Below are 17,732 nucleotides of genomic sequence, written 5' to 3'. Positions count from 1 at the left end.
GATCCAGGACCAAAGGTGGTTGGTTCGAATCCCGGTGTCCCATATGGTACCCTGTGCCTGCCAGGAGCTATTTCTGAGCAGAGAGCCAGGAGTAACCCCTGAGCACCGCCAGGTGTGGCCCAGAAACCAAAAAAAAAAAAAAAAAAGTGTGTCCTTTAACATTTAGACCCCTCATTGCCAAATCCTAACCATCATACCTCAAAAATGGGTTGAAAACTCTCAATTGACTTTTTTTTTTTTGTTCTACCAAGTCATCTTTCACCAGGAATTGCTCCAATAGCCTTGGTTACTTGCTGGTTACTCCTTGCCTTTTTTTTTTTATTTAAAAAAATTTTTTTTAAAAGTGAATTCGAAACCATAAGATATATAGAACAACACATAGGCAAAACACTCCAGGACATTGAGACTACAGGCATATTCAAGGAGGAAACTGCACTCTCCAAGCAAGTGAAAGCAGAGATTAACAGATGGGAATATATTAAGCTGAGAAGCTTCTGCACCTCAAAGGAAATAGTGCCCAGGATACAAGAGCCACCCACTGAGTAGGAGAAATTATTCACCGAATACCCATCAGATAAGAGGCTAATCTCCAAAATATACAAGACACTGACAGAAATTTACAAGAAAAAACCATCTAATCCCATCAAAAAATGGGGAGAAGAAATGGACAGACACTTTGACAAAGAAGAAATACACATGGCCAAAAGACACATGAAAAAATGCTCCACATCACTAATCATCAGGGAGATGCAAATCAAAACAACGATGAGGTACCACCTCACACCTCAGAGATTGGCACACATCACAAAGAATGAGAATAAACAGTGTTGGCGGGGATGTGGAGAGAAAGGAACTCTTATCCACTGCTGGTGGGAATGCCGTCTAGTTCAACCTTTATGGAAAGCGATATGGAGATTCCTCCAAAAACTGGAAATCGATCTCCCATACGATCCAGCTATACCACTCCTAGGAATATACACTAGGAACACAAAAATACAATACAAAAACCCCTTCCTTACACTTATATTCATTGCAGCACTATTTACCACAGCAAGACTCTGGAAACAACCAACAATTCAACAGACAAATGGCTAAAGAAACTGTGGTACATATACACAATGGAATATTATGCAGCTGTCAGGAGAGATGAAGTCATGAAATTTTCCTATACATGGATGTACACGGAATCTATTATGCTGAGTGAAATAAGTCAGAGAGAGAGAGAAAAAAAACGCAGAATGGTCTCACTCATCTATGGGTTTTAAGAAAAATGAAAGACATTCTTGCAATAATAATTTTCAGACACAAAAGAGAAAAGAGCTGGAAGTTCCAGCTCACCTCAGGAAGGTCACCACAAAGAGTGATGAGTTTAGTTAGAGAAATAACTACATTTTGAACTGTCCCAATAATGAGAATGTATGAGGAAAATGGAAAGACTGTCTAGAGTACAGGCGGGGTTCGGGTGGGGAGGAGGGAGATTTGGGACATTGGTGATGGGAATGTTGCACTGGTGATGGGTGGTGTTCTTTACATGACTGAAACCCAAACACAATTATGTATGTAATCAAGGTGTTTAAATAAAAATATACATACATACATACATACATATATATACATATATATATACTTATATATACATATAAGAAACTAGGTGGGCAATACGTGAGGGACTAGTCCAAGAGTTCCAAGAGTTTCTTTTCCTTAGGAAACTATTACTTATAAAAAAAAAAAAAAAGAAAAGAGCCCACAGTCCTACTGGTTCCTCCCCTCATTATTTTTTCTACACATAAAATGCCTTATAGATGCTTACACTGAGCACAGATAAAATAAAACAACACAAAGAAAGTGAATTACAAATCTTTCACAGTAATATTTAAGATACATAGTGACAATGAATGAGGGGCATTTCCACTACCAGTGTTGTCCTTCCTCCACCTCTTCCTGGCATGCATGCCATTTATCCCTCCTTTAACCCCCAAATGCTAGTGCTTTAGTTCCCTTCCTCTTATTTCTTTCCCTGCCTTGCCCCAGACTTTCACTTTTGTTCCACAAATACACAAGATTATTTCATTTTGAAATCATAAATTGCACCCTACTACAATCATTAAAGTTATTTAAATATTATTGTGGTTGGAGACCTACTGACCTTTGCTTGTCCAAATTCATCTTGGACATTTTCATGGTGACATTCTGTGACATTTCACTTTAGGTTTTCATATATCTTCTTTCCTACATTCTGTCAGAGGCTTATCTTACAGATATTAGCTTAAGAGCAACCTCAGAATCATTTCTAGCGATATGGAGATTCCTCCCAAAACTCAAAATTGAGCTCCCATACGATTCAGATATACCACTCCTAGGAATATACCCTAGGAACACAAAAATGCAATACAAAAATCCTTTCCTTACACCTATATTCATTGCAGCACTATTTACCATAGCAAGACTCTGGAAACAACCAAGGTGCCCTTCAACAGATGAATGGCTAAAAAAAAAAAATGCAGCCGTCAGGAGAGATGAAGTCATGAAATTTTCCTATACATGGATGTACATGGAATCTATTATGCTGAGTGAAATAAGTCAGAGAGAGAGAGAGAGAGAGAGAGAGAGAGAGAGAGAGAGAGAGAGAAAGCTGCAGAATGGTATCACTCATCTATGGGTTTTAAGAAAAATGAAAGACATTCTTGCAATAATTTTCAGAGACAAAAGAGATGAGGGCTGGAAGATGCAGCTCACGACATGAAGCTCACCACAAAGTGTGATGAGTGCTGTTAGTGAAATAAAAACATCGAAAACTATCCTAACAATTTGAATGAATGAGAGAAGTAGAAAGCTTGTCTTGAGTACAGGTGTGGGTCGGGTGGGGAGGAGGGAGATTTGGGACATTGGTGGTGGGAATGTTGCATTGGTGAAGGGGGGTGTTCTTTACATGACTGAAACCATACAGCTACAATCATATTTGTAATCATGGTGTTTAAATAAAGATTACAAAAAGAATGTTGAGTTGAAATAGTGGTGACTAAAATGGGGGCACTTGGATTCTGAAATAAAATTCAATGGTTTATTGGCAAAAACAAAAAAAGGAATAGCTTTCTACTACTTAGATATTCTGTGATCTCTTTGCATTTTGTTTCTTTTGTGTCATGGTACAATTAGTTACTTATATTTTGCTTATTATTTGCTTTTATTTATTTACCCAATATATAGAATGTGAAGAACTATCTATTTCAAATATTCAAAATATGGTATAGCATTGGTACTGAATAAAAATCAAATGAATGATGAAATTATGACAATATCTCGAAAAAGTCCTAAAATCTTATATCTCTGAATTATATCACCCTTCTAAGATCTCTCTATCTGTCTTCCACTGTCTCTATCTCTGTCTCTTTCTCCCACACATACACATCTATAAGACATCTCTATTGGAATTTCCATCTGCACACCAGACCAGACTCAAGAGGTCCAAAACTGACTTCATTCTGTGCTGTCTGTCCTTCCTGTTCCTCTTCCCATCAGTGACACAGCTCTGCATTTGCCCAATCCAGAAATCTGGCAGTCACTCAAGATTCCTTTCTTCTTCTCACTTCCCATTCTTCTATGTATTTTTTATTTAAAAACTGTGATTACACGGTTGTTCATAATACAGTTTTTTTCCCACAGATAAATTTGCTTATGATGGTGTTACAGTCATACAATGTACAACAACCTTCACCAGTCCATATTTCCTACCACCAATGTCCCCAGTTTCCATCTCATCTCCTCAATATCTTCTCTTCTTTTCTTTGGGACAGACATTTTCTTCTCTCTTTCTCTCATATTTTTTTCCTTTCAGACATTTGGTTTACAGTACTCACTCCCCATTTATAGTAGCCATCAACTCCTCTAAATTTGGCAACACTCATTTCTTCTTTTCCATTTTTTGGTTTATTATGTTTTCCTAGTGAGATATAAACTTAACAAAAATAGGATTTATTTTTTTTCTCTTCACTGAACCCTCAGAGTTTGTATTTAGGTATAGTAAACATGAAGATTGTTGAGCTCCTTATGAGCCATATTGCATGATTTAATCATGGATTATTAATTAATAGTGTTAGAAAGAAATTCTGCTTGAAGACATTAGCCAACGTAGGATAAATATTGTATCATTTACTTGGATGAATTACTTAGAGTGATCAAATTTATAGAGACAAAAAATAAAATGGAAGTTGCCATGGGGCAAAAATGGAGAAACAAAAATTGAGGTTTAATGAAATGATTCTCAGTGGAAGAATATAAAAAATTTCTAGAGATAGTGGTGATGGTTGCACAATAAGGCAATATACTTAATGCTAGTGAAACAATAGTTAAATGATAGACTTTCATGTTATGTCAGTTTGACTACCATAAAATAAAATTCAAAAATAACTATTCTGCCTTTCAATCAATACCGGCAGGTATAGCCTACACCAGGCAAAATAGGTAATAGTCCTCTGCAGGATAATTTAAGTATCTCTTGCTATATAGTAAATAAGATGAATGACTTCTCTTAATCTAATTATATTGTTTTATTGTATGTTTATTATATTTTTATTATGAGCTCACAACTAAAAAAAAAAGTGGTTGTAGTGCCTAAGAAGAGTGAATCATAGTGGTCTAACCAAGAGTGGAATTAAGTCATGGCTTGTGGTGCTAGCTGCTATTTCTTTAATTTCATTTTGTAATGAACTCATCTTGAAGAACCATCATAAAGCTTTATTGTTCAGGTTGAGGTTCTGTGGGAGTTCCAGTGGTATTATCCTCTAGCCACTTGGGGTGATTAGGAAACACCATCTCTGACATTTTTTTCCATACCCAAACTGTGTGGAACTTTGGGGGCTCAATAAAGCATTTGTTCAAATGCTGGATTGCATTCAAAGCAACTTCATAAGGAAAAATTTGCTCACTCTCAAGATGCCCCTGCAGCCGACAAGGGTGGTCATCACTGCTGTGAAAGCATTGATTTGATGTTAAAACTTCATTTTTTAAAATATCTTTATATAAGCACCATGGTTACAAACATGTTTGTAGTTGGGTTTCAACCATAAAATTTTATTTTTTAAGGCCCAGAAACTAACTTTTATATTTATTATTATTATTATTTTTGGTTATTTTATCTTTTTTTTAAAAATAATTTCTTTATTTAAACACTTTGACTAAAAACATAATTGTAGTTGGGTTTCAGTCATAACAAGAACACTGTCCTTCACCGTGCAACCTTCCCATCACCAATGCCCCCATCTCTTCCCTCCCCACTCCCCGCCTGTATTCGAGATAGACTTTCTATATCTCTCATTCACTGACATTGTTATGATAGTTCTCAGTGTAGTTATTTCTCTAACTTCACTCACTACACTTTGTGGTGAGCTTCATATCTTGAGCCGGTCCTTCTGGCCTTCATCTCTGGGAATTATTTCAATGTCTTTAATTTTTCTTAAAACCCATAGATGAGTGAGACTATTCTCTGTGTCTCTCTTCCTCTGACTAATTTCACTCAGCATAATAGATTTCATGTACATCCATGTATAGGAAAATTTCATGACTGCATTTATCCTGATGGCTGCATAATATTCCATTGTGTATATGTACCACAGTTTCTTTAGCTATTCATCTGTTGAAGGGCATCTTAGTTGTTTCCCGAGTCTGGCTATTGTAAATAATGCTGCAATGCATACCGGTGTGAGAAAGGTATTTTTGTATTGGATTCAGCCATAAAACTTTAGCAGAAGGGTGACAACTTAGCATGTGCTCAGTTCTTTTCTAGACCCTATGAATCTCTATCTGAAGATCCCCAAGTAATGCCAACAATCTGTCCTCACCACCTTTACCACATCAATTATATTAATTTAATTTGGATTGGAGCATTTATCAGGATTCCAATTGATAAAATTGATATTTGAGGAAGTTGTTCCCATGAATATATATATTGTTACTGGTGAACTCCAAAACACTTAATTCTATTAGGTTAATTTACAAAGACTTACCTTCATTCAAATCTGACTTTCAAGAGTTTATTATAAGAACTGGTATTGTTACTCCCCTTTATAGCAATGTCAGTACATTGTCTGCTGTTTCTTCAGTGGTCTTCATTATTATGCATGTAGCAAGAAAAAATAATTAACTTTGGGCCAGAAATGTGGCTTAGTGGTTGAACACCTAGCTTGCATGCAGGTCTGTGGACTCCATTCTAGGCACTATGTGGTTCCCAGGCACTTCTGAAAGCAAACTAGAGGGTCAAGGTGGGAGTAGTCCCTGAGCACAGTGTGGTATGACTCCTGAAACCAGAAAGAAAATTTATCTTCCCTGGAAAAATGGGCATTCTTTGCATTCTCAAGAGAAATACTCAAGTCACTTTTCTCTTTTTACCTTGGCTAGTAAGCTTATGCCTAATCAGAACCCCAGATTCAGCAATCATGTTAACTCTTAGTATTTCCTTACTTCAAGTTTTGTTTTTTCCTATTTTTCCCTGTCTAGTTTTCTATAGTAATTTTACTGATGTGTTTGAAATGGCGTTTTTTTTTGTTTTGTTTTGTTTTTGTTTTTATCACAGACCACCCCGGTTCTTTTTTTGGAAAGGACTACTGGTAATAAATAAAATAAATAAATAAAATCTTAGCCCACAAATTTTAAATCCCTTTGTCACCTCTGTTTAGTATTTATTTACAGCAATTGACCGCCAAAATGAATACTCAAAAACTTTATAAAGAAGAAGAAAGTGGAGACTTCTAAAAGCTGACAGGCCAAGAGATAGTTCAAGAGGAAGGCTCTGGCCCTATACCCATAACCTAACCCCATCCTTCATCCTTGACGATGCATATGACCACCAGGGGTCACTCCTGAGCACATGGCTAGGAATAGCCCAAGAGTAGTATTGTTGGATGTAGCCCCCAAACCGGAAGAAAAGAATAAAGAAGTCAGAGAAGGGACCACTATGATAATGATTATTGAAAATGATCAGCTTATCAACAACAATATTGAAAACTACAATGTATAAGAGAGAAAGAGAGAGAGAGAGAGAAAGGAAAGAGATGTTTGCTACAGGTACAGGCAGGGAGCAGGGTGGGGGGAAACTGGTGGTGGGAAATGTGGTCTGGTGAAGGATTTTGCACATTGTAGGACTGAAATTCAATCACGAACAGTTTTCTAACTCTATATCAAGGTGCTTCAATTAAATTCTTTATTAAAAAAAAGAAAACATCAAAGGGAAAAAAAGAAATAACTGATACAAATTGTCAAAGCTGACCGAAGGAAACATAAAGAGGATTCCAGAAAAGTCTATTAAAGACATATTAAGAATCATCTTATTGGGACATATTTAGTGCATCTTTCACTTGGTCTCCAAGACCCAGAGCTGAAGTTTTATCTGATTCAGTTTTATCAAGGACAATCGCCTTTAAAGCATTTAAATTTTCTTCCTCTCTCTCTCTCGCATTTGATAGAAAATCTGTGAGGTTAGGAGCTGGGCATTCTTCACAGTCTATCCCTTTGTCAATTCTTCCTTACCCTTCTTGCTTGCCGAGGGCTTTTCAGTCACCAAATAAAAAATTGCACTCATTCACTAAAAGGAGTTCTTTCAAAGATTCCTCTGCATGTGTTATTTACTCTTGGGAATCTGCTGCACAGGTTTGTCCTTTTCTCTGTAGTGTGAGAACACTGGATATTTGCCCAGACAGGATACCAAGATCTAAGGAGTATGTGACATTCCTAGCCTTGCTTTGTTCTTCAATTATCATCAGTCACAAAGTTTCTGATAAGTAAGTGGATGTGTCTTACTAAAGCTTTTTTCCCCTGCTTCCCAAAATGATCTTCATTGTTGCTTTTCCAGAAATACTGAACATTCATTTATCACATATGATGGGAATGAAAAGATTTTAGAATACAATTTTAGGAGGTATGATTTAGATACCAATTTGTCTGAGCATACTAGAGAGAATGAAACACGGAGAAAAGGAGAAGATTGGAAGGAAGGGAGAAAGAAAAGAAAGAAGGAAAGAATGAAGAAAGAAGGCAAAGGGAGGAAGAAGAAAGGAACAAAAGAAGGAAAGAAGAAAAAGAAGGAACGAAAAAGGAAAGCAGGAAAGAAGGAAGGAAAGGAAGGAAGGAATGAAAAGAGGAAAGCAGGAAAGAAGAAAGGAAAGGAAGGAAGGAAGAAGGAAAGGAGAAACGAAAGAAGGAAAGAAGGAAGAAAAAGGAAACAAGGAAGAAAGAAAGGAAAGGAAGGAAAAGGAAAGGAAAGGAAAGAAAAAAAGGAAGAAAAAAGAAAAGGAAAGGAAAGAAGGAAGCAAGGAAGGGAAAAGTAAGAAGGAAGGAAGTAAAAAAGAAGGAAGGGAAGGAAGAAAAAAGAATGAGGAAGGGATAGGAATGGAAAGGAAAGAAAAGGAAAGGAAAAAGGAAAGAAAAGGAAAAGGAACCTATTAGAAAGAATAGTGAATTACTCTGAAGTTTTTTAAAAAGTCTACTAGCTGAAACTTTACCAAGGTGGGGGTAGGGGTGCAGGTGGCATGGTGTGTGTTGGGGAGAGAAGAATTTATAGAGGAGTGTCTGATGAACCAGCATATGTGAAGAGACATAATATTAATAAGCAGATGGGTGGAGACAGCACTGATCATTAAATTTTATCTAGGTGTCCTAAGTGATCCAGAGTTTGGTGTCTGTATATATGGCATTTCTTTCTCCAGTTCCTGCAAAGTCGCAGTCTGACACTTCCGAAGGCCTGCTCTTAAACTGGCAAGGGTACAAGTGCAACCAATGTGCTCCCTGCCGCGGGGCATCGGGAGGGTCTCCAGAGCGACCCTGAGGCCCTAGAGACCTCTAAGACCGCCTGCCTGCTGGTGACTTTGGCCCTTAGAGGCCCCAGAAAAGCTTTCCATCCCGGACCCTGGCTGCAGGGAACTGGTGAACAGGAGGTCTGGGGGCGGGGGTTGCCTCGCGACGGGGCCACCCTGGAACCCACAGAAAGCATCCCTGGAAGGCTCAGGCCCCAAGCTTGCAGCGTGCAAGAACTTGCAACTGGAACGCTGCAAAGGTTTTTTTTCCATTTCTCCCTCGTGCAAAAAGTGGGTCCTTGGATCAGAAATTTCTCTGTTCAGTTGAACCTCGATGTGGGGGGTCATTTGACTCACCCTTGAGAGAGGCAATTTTTTTTTAGAGCTGTTGGATGTATTTAAAATGATTGCTGCTGTTTTTTAAAAAAGATATATTGTTGTTGTTGTTGTTATTATTACAAGACAGAGAGAGAGAGGGACTGGAGAGAAAGCGAAAGGTAGTAGTGGAAGAGAAGGGCTAAAATGCCAACCCAAGTACAAGAAACAACACTTGTAACTATTTTGTGACATTTATTGGCATTTCCCCTCAAAATCCACAGGCTTGAATGCATGGAAATATCGAGTTAAAAATAACAATAGCAAAGCCCGACTAGGGAGAAGGTAAACGGAGTCTCTAAGTCCTGTCTCAGAACCTTTAGGGAGTTAATTCATATAATAATCAAATCGCACAGTTGACAGAGTCTTGTATGAACACAGACAAATTGCTACATAAAATATTTTGATTTTGATTGTTTTATTAGTAATGTTGAGCCTCTTCGAAGCTGTTTCTGCTTCTCAGAACTGACAAGTTCAACAATGCTTAGTGCTAAATAAATAAACTCGCATGGTGTGAACTAATTGTCTCTGTCGTTTAACTTACCTTTTTTTTATTAACATTATTAACACGATTATTGATAATTCTACTAGATATTTACATGAACAAAGTTTTTCACCACAAAGAAAAATGTACTTGAGTAGACTTGAAATACACCCACATCTGAAAACTGATCCCATTGATATTTAAAGCTATATTAAGGGCTGTTGTAGTCTTTGACTATTTGAGAATTTGAACTGTACTTGCCTCAGCCATTAAAAGCAATTTTAATTATTATTGATGATTTAGCAAAAAAAAAAAACCAAACAAACAACAAGGGCTATAATCATACGTCAAAACTTAGAAAATTATATTTCACCTTGCAAAGAAAAGGGAAATGTAATTTATTTTCCATTTTATCAAAGAAAGCTCTGTGCAGTTTATGAGTTCTAGTTTTAATAACGCCATATCCATATTAGATCAAAATGATGAATAAGGATTTTGCTGATAAAAAGAAAAACAGTAACCCAATCCTCTTTACATTTCAAATAAAGCCTAATTGACAAAAAATTTAACTAATAAAAATATTTTAAAAATTAAATGGGGGTGTTATATATGATAGCGGACCCAGAGAAAATTAAAAATTTTAAATTTAGTTGGCATTATTATTATTTTTAGAATCTGACCTGTCAGGAGATGGACTTGGGAAGGATGATGATCTAGAAAAGAAAAAAAGACAAAACCAAAAAATTTAGTTTATAAGAACAGCATGAATATATCAGTAAGTTATATACATTTTTTGTAAATAATAAAACATACTGGTATGTGATAAGTAAAACTTGCTAAAATTTCCCACAACACAGAAGAACTGTTCAAGCGATGCCATCTTTATCATTTTCTCATTCTCTTTCTGTGTTAATAATTTAACATAGAAATATGTTTCTTAGGTAACGCTATTCAGACACATGTTCAAAATAGTATTGTTTCCTGGGAGGGCAGCTTTACCAATTAATTTAAAAACTAATTAGGTCATGCAATCAAGCATTCAATTGTCTGTATGTTTTAAATAAAATAAGAACTTAAAAATATTTTAGAAACAAGCTACATCTAGAAGTGAATGAGTTACATCAATGGAAAATATTAAAGGAACTAAGTTAATGGCCCAGGTAAGGGAAGATTTAGATTACTAACAATAACATTTATTTAAGTTTTGTCTATCAAACTCTGGAGCTGGGACTAGCTAAATTTTTTAGAAAACGAAATCCTGTTAGTAAAAACCAAATGAGATTTAGATGGTAATGGAAAAAACATACTTTAGTATCTGAAAACTTTCCCAATATTATGATTACTAAGCAATGCATTTTTTTTTCAAAAATTACCCTTCTTCAGACTGCTTAATGCACCTTGATGCTTAGAATTTTCTAGACTACCTGACAAAGTAAGCTGGATTTGAGGCTCTTCTGATTGTTTACTGTAAATTTCTACATGGGAACAAAATATTTGCAGATTTAATTAAGAATTGAGGTGATAAATTCTCCCTTTGTTATTCTTTGGTCTGTATTTTTACAGTTTATATTTTTGGAAGAATCTGCTAATAAGGGTAACTAACATACTTTCTGTGTCTTGTTTTGCCAACAGTCAGATAATTTTTACCTAACAAGTGGTCAATTATGATCATGAATCAAATTAATGTTTAAAAAGGTGGGCCGGAGCAGTAGCGCAAGCAGTAGGACAACTGCCTTGCACACACTAACCTAGGACTAACCATGGTTTGATTCCCCCGGCGTCCAATATGGTCCCCCAAGCCAGGAGTGATTTCTGAGCACATAGCCAGGAGTAGGTAATGAATTTCTATATTCTTATGTTATATTTGATTTTCTTCCTCAATGTATCTAAAAGACCAAAGGCACACTCGTCTTTCGTTTTTTGTTTCACGTTTTATAGAAGCCACAGCTAGTGTGGGGTCTTTTCCACTCTTGACATTTAGAGGATCAGGCTTTGCTAGAGATTCAACTCAAGGACTTGCTCATGTTAGGGGTCCACTCTACCAGTTAAGCTAGAACCTTGATCAGCCCCGGTGGTGCTCAGGAGTTATTCCTAGCTCTGCACTCAGAAATTGCTCCTGGCAGGTTCGAGGACCACGTGGTATGACCTGGGTTTGTCCCAGGTCAGCAGTATGCAAGGCAAATGCCCTCCCTTTGTGCTATCATTCTGGCCCCTCCTTATTCATTTTTGAGTTGCAACTTAATAGTTTAGGGGGCTGAGTGAATATGCTATTGAAGAACTTCCCTTGATTTATCCTGCCTTATTGAGTTAATGTACTATTTAGTAGAAGGAACTTGAGAATTGCTAATGGTGGATCCAATTCAGATTGTGTGAGTGATAAATCCATAGGTTGGATACTGATTAGTTTAATTTAATTTAATTTATTTATTTTGTCTTTTGGGTCATAGCTGACAGTACTCGGGGCTTACTCCAGGCTTTGTGCTCAGGGATCACTCCTGGAAGACTTGAAAAACCATATAGGATGCTGGAGAGTGATCCCAGGTTAGCCATGTGCAAGTGCCATATCTGCTAGAGTAGCTCTCTGGCCCTAACAATAGCAGCTTAAAACCTACATTAAGGGGTCCAGAGTGGTGGTGCAGGTGGTAAGATATTTGCCAGCATGCACTAACTTAGGACTGATCACAGTTAGATCCCTCAGTGTCTCATATGGTTTTCCAAGCCAGGAGCAATTTCTGAGTGCATAGCCAGGAGTAATCCCTGATTGTCACCAGGTGCGGTCCCAAAACAAAACAAAACAAGACAAAACAAACAAACAAAACTTCTATTAAGAAAGATGAATGGCCTCAATTATATGAACTCTTGCCTAAAGAGTTAAATTTGTTTCTTTTTTAAATAGCCAAGTATGAGTATAGGAGAAGTATACTGGCAAGATTATGCTGATATATTTAGACCATAAGGTAATTCTAGCTAATGATTGTCATTATTTTCTCCCTGATCTTCAGAGAGAATGAACAATGTTATCCATTATCACTTGTGAGTGGCCTATTAAAGCTCATGTGGTATGACCTGGCTGATTCAAAGGGGCTTCTAGCTAATTGGATCTAATATCTCAGAATCTAAACTTCAAGATAACTTTGGAATTTTCCGTCCATCTTGTGTGCAAGTGATAATGTGCTCTAAATAATTGTGCTAGGATAACATAATTTGTGTGTGGCTCAGGAAAGAGGATATACCTACAGCCTTCCAACCTTATACCAAGTTCTCTTGAGTCATCATGAAGCCAGCAGAAAGCTCAGAAAACTTCCATACCAAAGGAGGGTATTTAATTTTTGTGATCAACACCAGGTTCTGACACATTGCTAAAAAATAGAGGTTTTCTGGGCCAGAGAGCACAGTGGTAGGGTCTTGCCTTGCACATGACTGAATAAGGACAGACCCAGGTTCTATCCCCAGCATCTCATATGATCCCCCAAGCATACCAAGAGTAATTTCTGAGTGTAGAGCCAGGAGTAACCCCTGAGTGCCACTGGGTGTGCCCCCGACTATACCATAAAATAAGAAGTCTTTTTTTGTTTTGGGAATCCAAAAAGGCCCATAATTCCATCTCCAGTCCAGCTAACATCAGGACAATAAATAGCAATATCAACTTGAATGGCTAAAGAAACTGTGGTACATATACACAATGGAATATTATACAGCCATCAGGAGAGATGAAGTCATGAAATTTTCCTATACTTGGACAAACATGGAAACTAGTATGCTGGGTTAAATGTCAGAAGGAGAGAGATAGACACAGAATAGTCTCACTCATCTATGGATTTTTAAGAAAAATAAAAGACATTATTATAATAATGCCCAGAGACAATAGAGCTGAGGGCTGGAAGGACCAGCTCACAGTATGAAGCTCACCACAAAGAGTGGTGAGTGCAGTGAGAGAAATAACTCCACTGACAACTATGGTGACAACGTCAATGAGTGAGAGAAGTAGAATGCCTGTCTCGAACACAGGCAGGGGTGGGGAAGGCATTGGTGGTGGGAATGTTGCTTTGGTGAAGGGGTATGTTCTTTTTATGACTTAAACCCAACTACAATCATGTATGTAATTATGGTGCTTAAATAAAGGTAGTATTAAAAACAGGACAATAGAGTAATAACAAGTTTTAAGATTATTAATCTTGATCCTCTTTGACCAATCTTTCAGCCAATTCAGAAATACCATGAAGTTAAGTGCATTCTTGGGCAGTAACTCTGGTCCTTGACTTCAGCCTCCAAATCACAGGCAGAGTTCCTTCAGTCTCTGACAGTGAACAGCAACTTCCCTCTCCATTTGCTGACCAGTTTCCTGTGAAGAGCTCAAATGTTTTACAGGCCTAGTATAATTAACCTTCCCAGATTCTTTCTCTTTTTCTCTGCCTTTGTAGTACGGAATTGCCTTAATCTTTCCTTTCCATTCCTTCCTATCTGTTGACATTTTCATCTCTTTACTTTCTTCTTTTCCGTATTATTCTTACTATCTGGATGCCATGACAGGAAGCCAGAGGAGAGGAAGGCCAAAATTAACATATGAGGACCAGATTGAAAGACTAAGAGACAAGAAGGAGATAATTGAAATAGTTTTTAGAGTTTCAAAGATCTTTGGGGGAAATAGGTGTAATTCTCAATTGAGGATTAAAAAAAAAAAGCTGGAAAAAAAGAATATTTGAACCTCAGTGCTACTTTGGAAAATCTAAAGATTTGAAAAGCATCAGTATGTATGTTGCAGGGGAAGTACTATTTTGTGTTGGAGTACAGACTGTGTTTTTCCTAAATTCTGCAAGCAGCCAAGAGACTGAATAAACTGTGTTAACCCAAGAGTGTCAGTAGCAAATTTAAAAATAACAGCAACAACAAAAACAATGAGAATAGTATTTTACCCTTTATTTAAAGACAAAACGACAAAGAGACTCTTCACTGGTCTTTCATTAAAGCTTGATAGAATTCATTTCTAAAACTGTTTTATTGCAATTATATTAACATTTTCATGTGCGTCTTTTCATTCCTTGCAGTACTTCTCCATGTTTTATACAATAAGCACACAATTTTTCTTTCTTTATAAGCCATAAACGTTCTTTCTAGTTCTATAAATGAGAAAGTTCAGCCACCTTATTTTTGTAAATCATTTCTAAACTCAGTAAAGCATGAGCCCCTGTCCATTATCATAACATTAAACTTATTGCAAATTGCTTCCCCTCTTTTGACTGAAAAAATAAATGAAAGAACTCTTAGAAAAATAGGCTAGCATTGTGAAAAAGTGGCATGAACATCTCATATAATAAAACTTGAAGGCAGGAAAGGTCACGTCATTCTGGACATCACTTTATACACAAAACATTCGCCATTTTTATCAAGCTTTTCCATAAATTTGGCTTAGTTGAGGGCAAATTCTTGCCCTTTTCTAGGTGAAAGGGAAAGATCAAGTTAAAACCATAAAAAATTCCATAGTTTCAGCTTTCATTTTTAGGATTATTGGAGTTTAAAATAATGAGTGCCAAAATCAAGGGTGCAAATTCTTAGAAAACCAAAACCAAACTAAAAATACTGGAAACAATGAGAGTTTATTGAAAATTATAACAAGTCAATTATTCTTGCAATTTCACTCTCCTTGGGATTTAAGGTTTTACACAATTATGTAGCTAGTAAAAGATATAGAGAATGAGTTTCATAACATTAGGAAATGTTTAATAAAAAAGTTGATTGTCTAACTGAGCTGTGAATGTTCAAATGATGAAATCTTTTACTAAATTTATTATGCTTTTATAACTTCATATCTCTGAAAGTTTTTCTAAGAAAGAAGTTAATGTAGTAAAATATTTTGAAAAGACAAACACAACTCTGACCTTTGGAATTATGAGGGAAAAGAAATCTTAGAATTGACCTAAGGATACCTGGGAATTTAATAATGTTTTACTTCTGAGCTCATTAGCTCTCCTAAATTAACAATGAATGAAATATACTCAACCCTTTGTCTCAATTAACATTTTATTCATTCATAAATACAGTGAGCCTTGCCCTGGAATGAGACCTTTCATTCTTTAAAAAGTCTGCTTGACCTCTGAACGTTCTCATCTAATCAAAGAAACAAAATGAAATGTAAAATAAACTTCAAGTAATTAAAATGATTCCCTTAAGATAAACATGTTCACTCATCACATACTGTTCTACAAATCCTTGGAATTCTCCAAGTAGGGAAAATCCCCAAATTAAAGTTTTTTCTTAACAAATTCTTAACAAAAAAAAAAATGAAATAGTTACCACTGGGGTGGGGGGGGAGAGAGAGAGAGAGAGAGAGAGAGAGAGAGAGAGAGAGAGAGAGAGAGAGAGAGAGAGAGAGAGAGAGAGAGAAACAGAGGGAAGGAGGGAGAGAAAGATCATAAAAGCATCATATTTGGAAGTAGTTACACTGCTTAAATCAGAATCGCTATCCATTTCTTCTGTTTATAAGGAAGGTAACGTTGTTAATGAAGATCAGACCAAATTAGAAAGCAAGGTCTCTGTATGCAAGGTCAAACAACTCTGGACTTGAAAACATTTGAAAAACAGAACAAGTTGCACAATCAATGTTATGCTTTAAATAATCTACTTAAATAATCTTAGAGTTGTTTCAGATTTCATTTCTAGAAGTAAAATGAAATCCAGAAACACAAGTTTTCATCAAACAGCTTGATATGTTTATAACATAAGCATGCACTAACAAACAATAGCTACATATACAGACGTCTGACTTTCGATGGTATAAGATTATATGCACTTGAATCATTAAATTAGTTGATGCCCTATAGGTTGATTTAATAGGACGCGATATAAAATCTTCAAGCTCCTCAAGCATTTGCTTTTACAAGCATAGAAACTGATAAATAAAAACTTAAATATTGAATGTCATTATTTTAAGGGCACTACATGGGTTGTGGGTCTTTTTTTTTTTTTTTTGAGAGTCTGGAGGATAAGCCCCTGTAGGAACCATGAATGTCCTAGCATAACAAAGACAGAAATGGTGCTTGGCCATTTTAACCACACTATTTATCAAAATAATGAAAATCTGTCAAAAGCAGTGGTCAGAACAATGCATTACATGGTCAAATCTTAGAACATGGTTACCACCAGAACCCAAAGACCTGAAGGCTTTGAACACCTCCCAGCTAGGTTTAACATTTGTCCTGCTGTGTGATGAATGTCTTTGTATTGCATTGACTATGTTTACAATATAGCAGTGCTCTCTTGGTATAAATGTAGTGTCAATGTCCTTGCAAATGAAAGCAATAATTTTCAACTCACAGAGTTGACATTTTTGCGGTACATAAGTTTGTGGGCTAGGCTAGGGAACTGTTCCTTCAGCGGAGTAAACTCTTTGCTTGTGTCTGAGCACATATGTATTTTAATGATTAAATTCAAATACAGCTAACTTGAGAGTTAGGGCCAGATTCACTTTCTCCTCTCTCCATAATCCCCGAGGCAGCCCTTTTCCTTTGCCCCTCAATATTAATCTTCACTCAGATTGAGAGTAGGTGATACTGAGATTGAGATTGTAGGCTTAATGAATTTTAGGTCTTCCTATTTTTCCTTTACTTTTTATATATCTCCTCACCTTATTGCCATCAACTCCCCTAAGGAAACTTCTTCCAGTGAAAGGAAGTTCAAGTTGCAAATAACTTAATTACTTAGCACTGGATTTTAATTCATACCCAAGTGAAAGACTTATATTAGAATCCTTTCAGCGCCTGAAAGAGATATAATAGCCATGTTAACAGATAGCATTGTGGAAACATTGTATTGATTGCTTTACTATTACAATTAGCCCTTGAGAAAACATAGATTTGGGCCTGGAGAGATAGCACAGAGGTGTTTACCTTGTAAGCAGCCGATCCAGGACCTAAGGTGGTTGTTTGAATCCCGGCGTCTCATATGGTCCCTGGTGCCTGCCAGGAGCTATTTCTGAGCAGATAGCCAGGAGTGACCCCTGAGCACCGCTGGGTGTGGCCCAAAAACCAAAAAAAAAAAAAAAAAAGAAAAGAAAAGAAAAAACATAGATTTGAATTTGGTGACTCCATTTATGC

Source organism: Suncus etruscus, chromosome 11 (assembly GCF_024139225.1).
Source record: "Suncus etruscus isolate mSunEtr1 chromosome 11, mSunEtr1.pri.cur, whole genome shotgun sequence".
Lineage (NCBI taxonomy): Eukaryota > Metazoa > Chordata > Mammalia > Eulipotyphla > Soricidae > Suncus > Suncus etruscus.
The sequence above is the reverse complement of the archived record's forward strand: the minus strand, read 5'-3'. Positions refer to the sequence as shown.